Raw genomic sequence first — 17,176 nt, 5'->3', positions numbered from 1 at the left:
CACTATATTTGCTGTCAATTCCCTATTGACCGTAGATTGGCACATATAACTACAAAGTATGTGTCTGCTGAGAAGGTAATGTAACATTACATTGTTCACTACTTATAGCAGTGAGCAAATCCTACAGTGGAATAATTTATTTCAGTAATTGATGTGATCACTCTTCGGAACTAAATGTGAATTTGTGTCCGTCAATACAATGGAGGTACTGGTGTTGGACAATCTGACAAAGGAGCAGTGTTTTGAAAACTTGTGATTTCAAATAAACCTGTTAGATTAAACCTGATTGTATGTGACTTCTGACCTTATCTATAAATATTGATTGATTTTAACTTTTGGAATTTTAAAAAATCAAACTTCCAGCATCCACAGTATTTGGCTTCCAAAGTCTCATCTTTCTCTCCCTAGTTTGTTTTCCTTTTTTTCTTTGTTGCCGAGCTAAACAACCCCACAATTATCAAAGTTGTGACGGCAGTTTTTAAAATTAAAACTGTTGTTATTCCCAGTATACAGTTTAATATTTTTCAAGCTGCTTCAGAGAAAATTGAACTGATCAGCTTCTGACACATTGCTTGCATCAACAACTGAATGGCAGTAAGCTGCAGTTTGTTAATTGGCATTTTAAATCAATATCAATCTTTATTTGCTTTTTGTCTCTGAAATGGTTTTATTGTATGAATATTGCTCAGTCAATTTTAAATTGCATAATTTGCTTGCATTTACCTGAAACACATTGCTTATGTTTAAAGACCTAGATTTTCTTCAGTCAAATTAATTTTTGATTTAATTTGCTTCTTTGATAATTTCAAGAACTTGAATTTTCGTGAATTGCACTAACTGCTAATTGCTGGTTTTTCTCTATGTTCTAAGACAGCATCTTGTCAACTATTTCAGAGCCAATTCAGTTGACATCTGCTTTTCACCATAACCTATAAATTAGTCCTATCAAAGAATCTGAAGTATTTAGAGAAATCTGATTTTACCTTTGTGTGCGTTTCAGCTCTTAATTTGTGTGGGGAAGAACAGGACAGTTAGTAGAAGTCAAGAAGGGTGTCTTTATAATTCTAAGACCTCTGGTAACTGACACAATTGCTGCAGAAAATATATAATTTTCTCCAAATGTATTCTTTTGAAAACTGCATTTAGCATTATATCCAATAGTGTTAATAACATGCATTTATAAATGCTTTCCCTTCAAACAAATGATCATGTATCATGGCAAGTTAAGTGGATGGAGATCAATGACACAAAATCGTGATTCAGTTTACTCCGTGCAACTGGAAAACCATCCAAAATCAGCTTATCAATATTTTTGGGGAAAAAAGGATGCATGGTGGATGGCCATGAAACCTTGATCTACAGTTATTTTGAAATGGATGTGTTTGCAGTCAAAATGAGTGCAGATTTGTCTGGATTTCCCATTCCTCTTTTGAAGAGGATAATAGAACAGATTCTATTGAGATAAATTGCATCAGTTGATGACGGATTGCACCTGCTGTTAACCCACATGGTTGTGTCAACAAATCGAGGAAGTCCCAGCTAGTTGACTGCTTCATCTGTAAAATATTAATGGATTGTCATCTGGAATTTTGACCCACAGCTAACCATCTCCATAATAGGTAAAGCAATGAAGAACAGCATAATGCTACAAATCCACATCTCCGACTTTAACGATGTTATCACAGGGGACACAATTGTTTCCAGTTTAGATATACAACAAGTGGGTTTATCTGGCAGCATCAAAGAAAATTGACAAGAGGGCATTGCATTTGCTTGAATCTCCTGACTTCCCAAAGACCCAGGCCATTATTGGTAATGCTACCGTTGCTCTCCAGACACTTAATGGTTTTTGTGAACAGCAACAACTATATTCCATCAGGTAATGCAGATGTTTTGTGTGCAGAAACATGGGATCATGCAAGTGATTGTCTAGTTCCCATAATTTTCTTTTCAGAGAATCATCTGTGGGCTGTTCGAAAGAGAAATCATGGAGATTTGATTCCTAAAAGAATAAGGCTTTTGAATTGCAATTTGTGATTGTTGCAGAAGTCACAAATGTGTGTGTGGATGACAGGAGAACTGAACTATTTTTCATAAAGCAGCTCATCAGAAGCTGTATAGTATGGATTCATATTAAAATGCAACTCTGAAGGATTTCTGTTATTATCTGCTGCATTCTACATAAACTGATCATCCAGTGAGTTTGAGAATATCCATCAACAGTGAAAGGAGGATTGATTAGGGTGGTCAATGGATAATATACATGAATTTTATAAGGCATTTTAAAGTTCTCGTGGGGCAGACTGGCTAGTAAAGTAAAAGCCATTGGGATACAGGGGAGTTTGGTGAGTTGAATCCAAAATTAGCAATGATTGATGCATTTCTTTGCGCATAGAAAGTAATTTCTTATGATGTTCCACAGGGCTCAGTATTGCACACCTGTTTAAGTTAGTGATTTGAACTTAACTGTGCAAAGTGTGATTGGGAAATTTAGTGACACAAAATGAGATCTTATAATTGATGACCAAGAGAATTTCTGTCGATCCCAGAATGATATCAGTGGTCTGCTTGAGTGGTCAGAAAAGTGACAAAAAGAATTCAATCAGGGAAAAAAAGGAGGTGCATTGAGATGCATATCAGAAGGTCCTTTGAAGATAGCTGGATAGGAAGATTAGATGGTAAAGAAAGCGTACAGAATGCTTTCCTTTGTTGGATGAGGCATAGAATTCAAAGGAAGGGGTGAAATAATGGAACTCAAGAAATTGGTTAGGCTACCGCTGGAATCTACAGTTCTGCAATTGAGGAAAGATTGAATTGCCCTGGAGAGAGTTCAGTGGAGATCTGAAAAAATCTTGCCAGAGCTTGAAAGTTGCAACAATGAAGAAAGATTAGATAGTTATCTTCCTTTTTAAAATAGAGGGTGAGGGGGCCTTAATTGAAGGGTCTGAATTGAGCAGTCAGGAAAGACCTTTTCCTGATGGAGAGCTCAGTTGTCGTGGACCAGGTACTTCAGGTGGAAGGAACAAAGGGATCAAAACTTTTTCACTGTTAGAATGGAGGGCATCTGGAATTCCCTTTTTTTGGTAGGGGCAGGAACTCTGACATCACTGAAAGAAGTTAGATCTGTACCTGGAGTACTTTAACCTACGAGATTGTGGAACACATGTTGGAAGATGGAATTAAAACGAGTGGCTTGCTTTTTAATTTTCAACCCATGCTGACGCAACAATTTGGTTTCTTTCTGTGCCATGAATTTCCCATGGAGATTAGATTAGATTCTCTACAGTGTGGAAACAGGCCCTTCGGCCCAACACGTCCACACCGACCCTCCGAAGAGCAACCCATCCAGACCCATCTCCCTCTGACCAATGCACCCAATACCATTGGCAATTTAGCATGGCCAATTCACCTGACCTGCACATCTTTGGATTGTGGGAGGAAACCGGAGCACCCACGCAGACACTGGGGGAATGTGCAACCTCCACACAGACAGTCGCCTGAGACTAGAATCAAACCTGGGACGCTAGTGCTGTGAGGCAGCAGTGCTATCCACTGAGCCACCTGCCGCCTTATGGACAGTCTAGGCCAAAATAGGACCTTGACAGAGCATATCTGCCAAAACAATTTTACAGTTGCCCACCTTATCTGACGACTTGTGTGACTTTCATTACTGATTTGCTCCTCCTTGTCATGAATTGATCATGTGAAATTTGAAGAGCTTTCTGGGTGACAGTCAAATGGCGTTTTTGTGACCAGGTCTGTCAAGAGACATACCGTTGGGTTCGATTCTTGATCTCCTGTTTGTTGTGTACGTTAATGATAGAATATAGGAGGTATTATTAGTAAGCTTGTAGATGACATGGAAACTAATGTAAATGGTAAGAGGGAAAGTGTTAAGCTGGTTGATGGAAAAAGGAATTTAATACTGAAAAGTGAGATGATGCAGTTTGGTGGGGACTAACAAGGCAAATGAGTATGAATAGGATCTAAAGAAGTATAGAGCGTCAAGGGTCTTGATGTGCATGTCTATAGATCCTTAATGGCAACAGAACAGATAGAAAAGGTGGTTAAGAAAGCTTATGGGATACTTATTAGTTAACTTATTGAATACAAGAGCGAAGAGATAAGAGCTGTTATAATGAAATATTGTGTGCAATTCGATTGCCACACAATCGGAAGGATGTGATTGCATTGAAGGGTGCAACAAAAGGGCATAAGTTTAAAGTGAGAGGGGAAAGTTTAAAAGGGACTTAAGGGGCAATTTTTCATGCAGAGGCTGGTGCATATATGGAATGAGCTGCCAGAGGACGTGGTGGATGCCGCTACGATTGCAGCATTTAAAAGGCATCTGTGTGGGTATATGAGTAAGAAGGGTTTAGTGGGATTTGAGTGAAATGCTGTCAGGTGAGACTGGATTCATTTATTATATTGTGTCGGTGTAGACGAGTTGAACCGAAGGGGTCTGTTTCCATGTTCTAAGGCTCTGACTGTAAAACGGATTCACCAGGATATTGCCTGGACTGGAGCGAGTCAGCTGTGGTGACACACCACGGGCAAGGCTTGTTTTCCATCAAGCAAAAAAGGTTGAGCAGATGTTCTAACTGAGGTTTAAAAAACGTTTTGAAGGTAAATAGGGAGAAATATTTCCCCTTGCTAAAGGACTCAGTAACCACGTGACACAGTTTTAAGGAGGTGAACAGGAGGTTTTGAGGGGATTGAGGGCAAATGTTTTCACCCAGATGGTTTTGGGTGGTAGAGGGGAACTGTGAAGACATTTTAGGAACTATTTAGATGAATGCTTAATGCCATGATGCACAGTCCCAAGGGCCATGTGCTGGGAAATCATGATTAGAATGTGTGGACCTTGGACTGGTGTGGGCAATATGGGCCCAAAAGTCTTTTCTGTACTTCAAAAACTACAGATTTCCAGGTAGCTGAGTAAATGAGTATGCATCACTTAGTCATTTTTATTGGAACTTTTCTTTGTGCTTGCTTTTAGAGATTGAAAACAATAATTTGTCTATTTTCATGTCAAAACAAGACAAATTTCTTTAAATCGCACGAAGATGTCCAGTTAATTGTGCCATTTGGCTGATCCTAAAAGATGTGGTTTCAACTGTTCCAGTCTGCCTTTGCAAAGCTTGTAACAAAATACTGCACTCAAATGTCACATGGGCATTTACAACAGTTTTCCAAGGGTGTCCTTATTAGTGGGTTGTGTGTGACTCATCTTTGTGATAGCTCCTAGTTCTTTTTTAATCTTGTGACTAATGGTGTTATTGACAAAATTCAGTCAGCAAACTAATTGCACGATTGTTCCATACTTTCACAGTATTAATTGAATTTATTAGGCAAACATCACTTCCTTCAAAGCATTACGAATTGTATTTATTAATGGCAAAGATGTAATTGATAAAGTTTGTTTTTGTTACTGGATATGCTTTCCTGTGATTGCAAATGTAAAAGCTCAAGTTGCTATGTGTTTTATTTTTCTTATTTCAGAATCTTTAACATTCTGCTGTACCAATTAAGTTGAGGTGAATGTACCATGTGAACGCATTTGGATTTGTGCTAATTTTCTTCATCAGATGAAGCTATAATGAGAAATGGCTATTTTAAGTTGGGTTATGGTATAAAGAAATTGAGTGAGAATTTGCAATTTGTTTCTGGTTGGGATTGTCGGTCTAAGTTTGGTCAAAAGCTGCAGTACAATTATATCTGCTTTATATATATTTACAGAAAATAGTATATAAATAAATGCTTAGTAGTGAATAATTTAAACATTGCTAAAAGGAGACCAAAAGTTGAAGCTTTTCATCTTGAGCTCATTAGAGATGCACCATTTTATGTAGCCCATGAAGAGGGTGCTGATTGGCTGGATCATCTTGTCATAGAGATGCAAAAAGAAGGGCTTGTATGATTAATGGTAGGCCCTTGGGTAGTCTTGGAGAACAGAGGGACCCAGGGATTCTGGTACATAATTTTTTGCAGTTTGTGTCACACGTAGACAGGGTGGTACAAAAGGAGTTTGGCACACTTGCCTTCATTGCTCAGCCCGTTGAGTATAGGAGTTGGGAAGTCATGTTGAGGTTGTATAGGACATTAATGAGACCTCTTTAGGAAAACTGTTCAGTACTAGTTGCCCAGTTATAGGAAGAATATCATTGGAGAGGGTTCAGTAGAGGGTGTCAATCTCTGTTTATGTGATGTACCCATACCATCCTTTTCCATAGCGTGTAAATTCCTTCACATCATTAGCTCAACAATTTCCCTTTGAAACTATAATTGAATCTGCCTCCACAACACACTCTCTCATGCAATGTTTTACAGAACTTCATCACTTGATACATATTTGCTCTTTTGCGATTCACCTTAGATCAGAATCTTTGTTTTCAACTGTTCCTTCCACAAATGGGGGTAGCAGATGGCAAGAAACAGTATCTGGGCACTTCATGATTTTGCATGTCTCGGACGTATCTTTCATGAACTTTGTCTTTCCAAGCAGAAGAACGGTCTGATCTAAAATAAAACTAAGAAATGCAGGTGCTGGACCTCCTGAAATAAAAACAGAAATTGTTGGAAAAACTCAACAGGTCTGGCAGCATCTATGGAGAGAGAACCAAGTTAATGTTTCTAGTCCAGTGATCTTTCAGTTCATCTCTCAGATCCTTTCAGACCTGTTGAGTTTGTCCTGTTTCTGTTTTCTCTAAATTCCTCATTCCTGTGCTTATTCTTGATTCATTTTTGAACCCTCTCTAAATCCTCACATTTTTCCTCCAGTATAGTTCCCAGAATTGAGCACAATACTCCATTTGAGACCAGCAGTTGTTTCAACACAGGTTCAGTGCTACGACTTTGCTTTTATTACTGTATGCCTCTATTTATAAAGCTTAAGATCGCATATGACTGTTCAATAATTTTTAACAATTTGCCCTGCAACCTTCAACAATTTGTGAACATATGCCCCTAAGTATCTCTGCTGTGGCATTTCTTTCAAATAATATCCCTTGTTACCTTTCCCCTCACTCCTAAAGTTTATCATGTATTAGATTAATATTTTACCTGGGATGGCATGGTGGCTCAGTGATTAGCATTGCTGCCTCATAGCACCAGGGACCCAGGTTCAATTCCAGCAACTATCTGTGTGGAATTTGCACATTCTCCCATTCACCCTCTGGGTGCTCCGGTTTCCTCCCACAGTCCAAAGATGTGCAGTTCAGGTGAATTGGTCAAGGTGAATTGGCCATGCTAAATTGCCCATGGTGTTAGGTGTATCAGTCAGAGGGAAATGGGTCTGGGTGTGTTACTCTTTGGAGGGTCGGTGTGGACTTGTTGGGCCGAAGGGTCTGTTTCCACACTGTAGGGAATCTAATCTAATCTTTAAAAAATCTAGCTATTCCCTCTATCTACTTAAGCTTCTATTACGTAATTTGCGGTGTTGAATAGATTTTCAACTTTTCATGTGTGGGATTCCACCCTTGAAAAATATTGTAACTTTTGCCTCTTTTGTGCACTGTCTGTTTCGGACAGTGCCTGAAATTTCGGCATGATCTGAGCGCAAATGGAGAACCCTGTTGAAAACACCTGTTTGCACCTGAACCCCAAGTGTCATTCCACCATGTGTCCACATCTAGTTGCTGTCACTCATCCTGCTGGGTGGATGCACTGTGCTGTTGGCTGTTTGGGACTGCGGGATTCCACTGAATGCTTTGCTTTGATTTTGCCACTTAATTAAAATAGAACCAAATTGAAGAATAGTTTGTGAAACTGAGTCCTTTGCTTTGCTTCACAAGTGCATGGTCCATCAAGGTCACTTTCTATTGGTCATATCATAGAGATGTACAGCATGGAAACAGACCCTTCGGTGTAGAACTCTCACTCTATGCGCTTGCTGCATTGAGTGTTGAGGTCACTTTTGGTTTTTGAGGTCACTTTTGGTGGTTTTGGCCGTGAAAATTGATATAAAGAACCTCGATTACCTGGCAAGATCGCAAGGTTCTGATGCTTGGCTAAACTATTATCTGGCATTCAATTATCCAGAATTCGATTAACCAAACTAAATACTCCCCACCCATGTCCTTCAGATAATCGAGGTTCCTGTTTTTTTACTCACTTGAAGCAGATTAATTCCTATCTTAGCCTGCTTGGCACAACTTCCTCATTCCTGAAGAAGGGCTTATGCCTGAAACGTCGATTCTCCTGCTCCTTGGATGCTGCCTGACCCGCTGTGCTTTTCCAGCAACACATTTTTCAGCTCTGATCTTCAGCATCTGCAATCCTCACTTTCTCCTAGCAGATTAATTCCAGCCATTTAAGTTGCCTAGAAGCCTTTGCATTTCATCTCCGATCAGAGAAAGTGCTATAATTACATGATTGTCACAGATTTCACTTTTTTTTTGTTCAGCCATTTTTATCTTGTAAATCCATTCTCACCTCAATAAAATTGACTACTAACTTGTTTTACTCTGGGTTTATCCTTTCTTCGTAGTTAAACCTGTGGTCACTGTTTCCTAAATGTTTGCTAACTGACCTGATCTGATGGACCCATGTCATTCCCTGAAACAGATCCAGCAATGCCTCTTTCCTTGAAGAGCTAAAATAACATTATAAAGTCTCTGAGCACACTTCAAAAAAAAACCTTCTTTCCACTGCCATTTATGCCGTTTGTATCCCAGTTTATATCAGAAAATTTGCTTCTCCCATTAAGAGCTGCACCTTCACTTAGTGTATGGTGCTGCCACGTATCTAAATTCTGTAAGACTTTAAGGTGCAGACCAGGTTTGTTTTAAGTTGATTGATTGAAAAAACTGAATCTGAGATGAGGGAAGGCCTTGGGATGTAGTATGACCTGTTAATTGAACTACTTTGGCAGTGGTAAGGAGCAGATCTTTTCAATGGAATTGTGCGTAATCTTTGAAGGGTGTATGTCTAATTTTGCCCTTATTCTGTGTTGATTAGGTCCTATTGAACTCTTAAAAGTTGGTATGTTTTAATTGTGAATTTCTGTTCCCTTGGGGAGAAATGCTTGTAATGCTACAATTTTTATTGGGCGATCTCAAAAAAAATCAGAAATGGTATAATAGACAATGGCTTCAATACTACAAAAGCAAAATATTGTGGTTGATGGAAATCTGAAATAAAGAGAAAATTATGGAAACAGTCAACAGGGAAGGCAATGAATGGCCTTGTGGTATTACCTTAAAACTATTAATCCTGAAACTCTCTTTTAATGTTCTGGGGAACCTGGGTGCAAATAGTAGAATTTGAGTCAGTCATACAGCGTGGAAACAAACCCATCTGTCCAATGAGTCCATGCTGACCATGTTCCCAAACTAAACTAGACCCACCTCCCTGTGTTTTGCCCATATCCCTCCCAACCTTCTCTCTTCATATAATTATCCAAATGTCTCTTATGTTGCAACTATGCCTGCATCCACCACTTCCTCTCACATGTCATTCCACGGACCAACCATTCACTCAGATTTTAAAATTATTTTAAAAACATTCTCCTCTCGCCTTAAAAATACGCCCCACGGTTTTGAACTCTCTCACCCGAGGCAAATGACCTTATCTATGCCCTCGTGATTTTATAAACCTCTATAAAGTCACCTCTGAATCTGCTACGCTAAGTCCCAGCCCATTTCTATAACTTGAGCTCTCTATTCATGGCAATATCTGGTAAATCTTTTCTGAATCCTCTCCAGCTTAATATCCTTCTGTAATAGGGCAACCTGAATTGCATGCCTTAATCCAGAAGAGGACTCCCCAATATGACTACCTCAACATGACATCCCAACTCCTATACTTGAAGGTTTGAACAATAAAGGCAAGAATGGTAAACAGCTTCTTAACCACCCTGTCTACCTGTGACGCAAATTTAAAAGAACTATTTACCCGAACCTCTGTTCTACAACAATACCAGGGCCCTGTTATTCTATAATTCCTGTCCTTTTACTTGTATTACCAAAATGCAATACCTCACATTAATCCAAATTTAAACTCCAACCACCCCTCAGTCCATTTACCCAATTGATCAAGGTCTCTTTATAATCTTAGATAACCTCCTTCACTGTCCATGATACCACTAATTTTGGTGTTATCTGCAAATTTACTAATCTTGCTCTGACATTCTCATCCAAATCATTTATGTAAATGACAGACAAAAGTAGATCCAGTACTGATCCCTGAGGAACACCGCTGGTCACAGGCCTCCAGTCTGAAAAACAACTCTCCTCCTCCACCCTCAGTCTCTTGCCATCTATCCATTTTCTATCCATTTGACAAGCTCACTCTGAATCCTAAATGATATAATGTGACTAATTAGTCTGTTATGCAGAACCTTGTCAAAGGCTTTTAATAAAGTCAGAGTAAACAATGTCTACCACTTTGCCTTCCTCCATCGTTTTGGTTAATTCCTCAACAAACTCAAATCAGGTCTCTCGCAAAACAATGCTGACTATACCTAATCATTCCTTGCCCCTCTAAATGCCTGTAAATCGTGTCTTTCGGAATCGCTTCCAACAATCTACCCACCAATGATGTCAGATTCATCGGTTTATAGTTCCCAGGCTTACAGCCTTTTCTAAATAAAGGTACAACATTAGCCACCCTCCAGTCATCTGGCATCCTCACCTGTGGTTATAGGTGGTACAGATATTTGTGCTAGGGGCTCTGCAATTTCCTCCATTAATGTCCTGGGATACACTAGATCAGGTCCTCGAGACTACTTAAGGTTTTACAAATCAAGCATACAGTTTTTACTTTGAATCATTTGTTTGGAACTTCTATAGTGCACATGTTTGTCGAGTTTTGATCTGGAGAAGGTTTTATGTTTGAAATTTTATATTTCTGAAAAAGTCTACATGGAAAAACATGTAGGCAAAGGAGGAGAGATGGTGGAGGGCTGTAAAGGAACTTTTTTAATCCAGCGATTGAAAGCTAACAATTGGAGGATTTGGAGGTTTTTTTCAGCTAAGTGATTTTTTTAAACGTTTAATTTTTAATCTTTTGCATGATTGAGATTAAAATCTCTGGGCAAGGAAGTCTAGTTTATTTTTCTATGTAAAGTGCTATTGAGAGTTTTTTTTAGGCTTAGTGTCACAGAGCATTCAAGAGACACTGACTAGTAAATTTTAGAGAAGTGATTACACAACAGGATCGGACATGACTGTCAGGAAAGGTAAGATAGTTCAGAAGTCTCCTGTGGTTATTCTTCTCTCAAACAGATATTCCATTTGAGTCCTGTTGAAGGAGAGAGTTTCCTCTGAGAAACTAGAAGTGGCGATCAGATCTTGAGCACTAAGAATGAATTTTGTGTTAAGCAGGGTTTGTCAAGATTTAAAAGAATCATGATAGAGGACTGTCCTGTCAGAGGCATAGACAGGAGAATTCTGTGGCTGTGAGCGTGAACCTAGGATAGTGTGTTGCTTTCCTGGTGTCAGAGTACATATCAAAATGATTGTGGCATGTTGTGAAAGGGGAGGGCGAGAAGCTGGAGGCTGTTTGGGAAAGGTTTGAGGCTTTGCGTTGTGAATATAAGAGGTTAGATTAAAAACAGAACCTGAAAAGTAGTAATCAGTTTATTCCTGGTGCCAAATTCTAATGAGGAAAGCAATAAAAGATAGCACAGATAATTCAGTAGTGAAGTGTTGGTACAATGCAGGTTCATAGAGTCACTGAGATGTACAGCATGGAAACAGACCCTTCGGGTTCTTGGATAATTGGGATTTCATCTGTGGCAGAAAAGACTTGCTCAAAAGGTATGAGTTTCACCTGAACTGGAAGGGGACCAGAGAGATTTGCTAGTTCTGTTCTGAAACTTAGGTGTGCGGTATGGTGTTGCTAAGTAGCCATAAAGATAGACAGAGATGGATAGCTTGGATTCAGAAAAGAGCAAGTTAATTTGAAAAGACCAATGAGCAAGCCAGAGAACAAGTAACCGAAGAATTTAACTGCATTTATTTCAATACAAGGGGTCTTGCAGGTAAGGCTGATAAACTCAAGACATGTATGGGAACATGCGACTGATTAGATTAGATTAGAATCCCTACAGTATAGAAACATGCCCTTTGGCCCAACAAGTCCACACCGACTCTCTGAAGAGTAACCCACCCAGACCTATTCCCCTACCCTGTATTTACCCCTGACTAATGCACCTGAACACTATGGGCAATTTAGCCTGGCCAATTCAACGAACCTGCACGTCTTTGACTGGGAGGAAACCGGAGCACCCGTACAAAACCTGCGCAAACTCCACACAATCTCCCAAAGGTGGAATTGAACCCAGGTCCCTGGTGCTGTGAGGCAGCAGTGCTAACCACTTAGCCACCATGCCACCCCATGTCACAACTATTACAGAAACTTGGCTGAAGGAAGGGAAGGACAGTACTAGCAGCTGAATGTTCTGAATTTTAGATGCTATAGGAAGGATAGAAAGGGGGAAAGGTGTACTTGATTTAAGGAAAATATACTGTAATTAGAGAAGAGTATTTCTAATGGATTATCCAATGGGTTGAAATTAGAAATAAAGGGATAATCACCTTGATGGGATTTTACTATAGGCCCCCCAATAGTCAGAAATTGAGAACCAATATATACAGAGATCTCAGATATATGTATGAATGATAGGATTGTAGTAGGGCATTTTAATTTTCCAAACATTGACTGACACTGTTTTAAAGTTTGGATGATGAGGGATTTATTAAATGCGTTCAAAAAAGTTTTCTTTATCAATATGTAAATGTTCCTAATAGAGAAGGAGCGAAAATTGACTTTGAATTCAACATCTGAAATTTAAAATCTAAAGATGACCAAGGAATCATTATTGATTGTCAAAAAAGAATTGGCTCCCCAATGCTCTTGAGGGAAACAAATCTGTCTGCTTAATCTGTTCAGTTCTTCATGTAATTTTAGACTCTCAGCAATGTGGTTTATTGTCAACTGCTCTCTCAAATGGCTTAGGAAGCCACTCTGTTGTAAGCATCATTATGAAATCTCAACAAAGTAATGAAACTGGAAGGACAACCTGGCATCAACCTAGGCACCAGAAAAGACAACGGCAGAAGCAGCCCTGTCAACTCTGCAGAATTCTCTTTACTAATATCTGGGGGCTTGTGTCAAAATAAGAGCTGTCTCTGCAACAACCTGACATATTGGCACTCATGGTATCATACCTTACTGACAATTCCCCAGCCTCCACCATCACCATCCCCACAAATGTCCTCTTTCTCCAGAAGGACATACTCAACATAAGTGGAGGCATAGTGTTATACCGTCAAGTAAGAGTTGCCATGGGAATCCTCAATATTGACTCCATATCCCATGTAGTCTCATGGCTCCAGGTTAAGCCTGGGCATGGAAACCACTTGCTGAGTAGCATGTACCATCCTCCCATGGCTGATGAATCGTACTCCTGTGTTGAACAAAACTTGGAGGAAGCACTCAGGGTGGCAAGGGTACAAGTTGAACTCTGGAGGATTTCAACATTCACCACGAGTGGCTCAGCAGCAGCACTAATGATCAAGCTGGTCATATCCTGAAGGACACAACTACTGAACTGGATCTCTGGCAAGTGATGAGGGCAAAACATAACTTGATCACCTCCTTGCCAATTTGCTGGCTGCAGATGCATCCCTCTGTGACAGTATCTGTAAGAGTGACCACCACACTGTTCTTTTGGAGTTGAAGTCCTGCCTTCACATTAAGAATAGCCTCCATGTTGTATGGCACTGTCAATATGCTAAATGGGACAGACTTTAAACAGAACTGGACAACTGAGGTGTTGTGGGCCATCAATAGTAGCAGAATTATACTTCAGCACAAGCTGCAACCTCCTGGCCCAATATGTTGTCATCCTGTTTCTCTATCCCTGTATCAGTCAAAGCAAACACTCAGCCACAGTATGGCTTTACTACCTCCATCTTCATTGTGTGCCCTGAAGGGAGAGAGTGATCACCCATGTGTACAGAAACCTGAGTTCTCTGTCTTCTCTCAAACAGCAGATTCTTAAGTAATTATGTCGTCACTTAAAGTGGAGCAGCATCCAAATAAGGGAACATTTATTGATTGGGTGACCATTACAATCAGAGAGCTCAATAGTAAAGATTAAGTCATCTGGCATTATACAATGAATGTTCTTAACATTGTTAACTGGCTTCACATAATGAATGCTTTTTCATCTTGTTAAATGGCTTTACATAAGGTATGCTTTTTCACCTCGTCAATCCACTCCCCTTGCCTCCAGCCCCTCATTGTTTACTGCAAGTTTTTATCTGGTCAAAGACATGCTAGCTGAGCCTTTTGTAAAGCAACCCGAAACTTAACTCCTGCCCTACCTGGTCATGCCTTATACACTTCCTCACCATCACCCACTCAACTATTGGAGAGTGTAGGAGTGCAAGGCAGGAGCAGCACCAGGCATATCTAAAAATAAGGTATCAACCTGATTAAAAATATCAAACTGGACTACTTGCACGTCAAACAGCATAAGCAGCAAGCAAAATGACTAAGCTAAGTGATCTAGGTAAAAACAATGACTGCAGATGCTGGAAACCAGATTCTGGATTAGAGGTACTGGAAAAGCACAGCAGTTCAGGCAGCATCCAAGGAGCAGTAAAATCGACGTTTCAGGCAAAAGCCCTTCACCTGTATTCCTGATGAAGGCCTTTTGCCTGAAACGTCGATTTTACTGCTCCTTGGATGCTGCCTGAACTGCTGTGCTTTTCCAGCACCTCTAATCCAGAATGAGCTAAGTGATCCCACAACTAGCAGATCAGATCTAAGCTGTCACAGCAAGTCCTGCCACAGCAAGTCACAAATGGTGCCAATTAAACAACTTGCTGAAGGAAGAGGGTCTGGAGAGGTGTACTAGGATGTTGCCTGGTATGGAAGGTTTGAGTTACAAGTTGTTCTCCTTTCACTACATAGTTGCGATCTCTTGTGATGCTGTGCGATAGAGAATCACGCATTAGAAATAATGCGGCCTATTGGAGAAACCACAAAAAATCAAATTAAAAATCATAATTAGCCTAACAAACAATAGCAGAGTCTAAATTTTGACTTGTTGTAACTGACCTGTATAGTACTGTATAGTGTAATTCATCAGGATATTCAACTGATTACGCTGGATTAGCATTTTACCTGTTGGCTGCACGACATTCCACCTAGTCTTCTAATCCCAACTCTGCACAAGTCTGATCCCAAAATGAAACCTGCCTTGATAGATCAAGGGTTGAATCTTAGCAAAAGAAATTAAGTATGTTTTGTCAAGTTTTTCAGAGGGTTTCACATTGTGATGCTTGGACACATCTATCATATTTTACAAAGCCCGCCTGATTTATTACCTACCTCATTGGTGCCCCCTTGCTCATTCTAGTGACATTTCCAAAACAACTGACCACATCTTGTGTGTCCCAGAATTGACCAACATCCATAGTTCAGTGTCAACTTAGTAAAACGATATTGTGCACCAAGACGAGTAATCAGTCTGGAGCTACCCTGCATGATTCCTGACATTGGCCTTGGATGTGGCAGACAATGGGAAATTGAGTTGTTTTTTTACAAATTTCTCTTGTCAATCTTTCTGAACCACACAGCTGTCTACAGGCATAGATTTGTTTGCCAAACTGATGTGCTTTTCTGCAGACATTTTGTCACCTTGCTAAGTGACATTGTTAGTGTGCCTCTGGTGAAGCGTTGGTGGTCGGTGCCACCTGATATTAGTCTGTTTTCTGGTACTTCCGAATCTGAATGAGTGGTTTGTATATGGGGTCCAGTTGAATATGTTCATTGAGTTCCGGTTGGAGTGCCAGAATCCCCTCTCATGTCTCTGTTTTGCCTGTACTAGGATAGCTACATGGTTGTCTGCTTAATACTTGGAATCCAGCAGTTGACAACTATGGCAGGACTGTCACACTGCTAGCTTAAATATACTGTTTGTTTCTGATGTTGTTCATGACCATAACTAACAGCAATATTTATAATAATGCATGAGAGTGTAGTCTGAACAGAAATTTAGATTTTTGGTTGGTTAGGGATAGACAGTTGTAACTCTATACCATGCACTAATAGAATTGGCACAGAATATTATTAACTTCAAGTCAACTCATTTCTAGAAACTGACTTAAGCACATTATATGCAGAACTGCAAAAGAAACATTAACCATAACTTGCTGAACTGAGATTCACAAAATTATACTTGAAATGTGCATACTATCTAAAGTGTTTATATTAACACTTATTGGGTTTCCTCTACATCTACATCTTGAATGAGGAGATAGAAACGGTACAGAGTACTATAGATCATATAGTGCCACTCCTCTGAACAACTGCACAGAGGACTTCAGTATTTTGCATTCCATCACGCCTACAATTAAGGCCAATATTGCAATTGGCTACCTAGCTACTTGCTGACTGTAACTCAATAGCATGGACCTCCAGGATTGACAGTAGTTTGCGGACCATCATTTAGAACAGCAACAACTGTCCATGAATCTATTTTGTACAGCATCTCAACGTCAAAATGAAAAGTCAATGTGGTAGGAAGGATGTGATTGCTCGAGTGCAGTGGAGATTTGCTAGAAAGTTTCCAGGGCTGCAGAATTGCAGCTATGAGAAGAAATTGGAGAGTTTAGTGTTGCTTAACTTGAACAGAGAAGGCTGAGGGGCAGCATGATTGAGGTATACAAAATTGTGAGCGGTAGAGTGATTAAACTGGATCAGCCAGTTTCTGTTGGCAGTGTTCAAAAACCAGGGGTCTTGGATTCAATCTAAGTGGCAGAAGAATTAGAAGGAATGTGAGGAAAAACCTTTTTGTGCAGAGGGTGGTGAGTGTTTCAAATTCACTGCCTGAGTTGGTGCTGGAGGAAGAGACCCTAAACTCTTTCAAAAGTACCTGGATCTGCACCTTAAATGCTATAAGATGCAGGTTTATGGGCTGTACGCTGGGAGATGGGAATAGAAAGACCATCATGGGTGTTTTTGGATTGGTGTGGACAGAATGGGCCAAATGGCCCCCTTTTGTGCTGTAGTGCTATATCTATAGTTCCAAGAATGAAAGAGTGCAAGACCCAATTGGCCTATTTCTTATATTCTTGCTACTGATGGGATGCAGCCAGGATTCATTGCCTTTGTATCGGTGCCTTCAGTTATTTGATATCTAATGGGGTGAATTGAATTA

General features: G+C 39.9%; 1 protein-coding gene across 1 annotated transcript in view; it reads left to right on the top strand.

Moving 5' to 3' along the window:
• LOC122556552 (heat shock 70 kDa protein 4-like) overlaps positions 1–17,176 on the top strand; it is a 72,049-nt gene that overhangs the window by 936 nt on the left and 53,937 nt on the right. The window lies entirely within an intron of this gene.

This window comes from Chiloscyllium plagiosum, chromosome 14 (genome assembly GCF_004010195.1).
Source record: "Chiloscyllium plagiosum isolate BGI_BamShark_2017 chromosome 14, ASM401019v2, whole genome shotgun sequence".
Classification (NCBI taxonomy): Eukaryota; Metazoa; Chordata; class Chondrichthyes; order Orectolobiformes; family Hemiscylliidae; genus Chiloscyllium; species Chiloscyllium plagiosum.
This window is presented reverse-complemented; position numbering and strand designations above follow the sequence as displayed.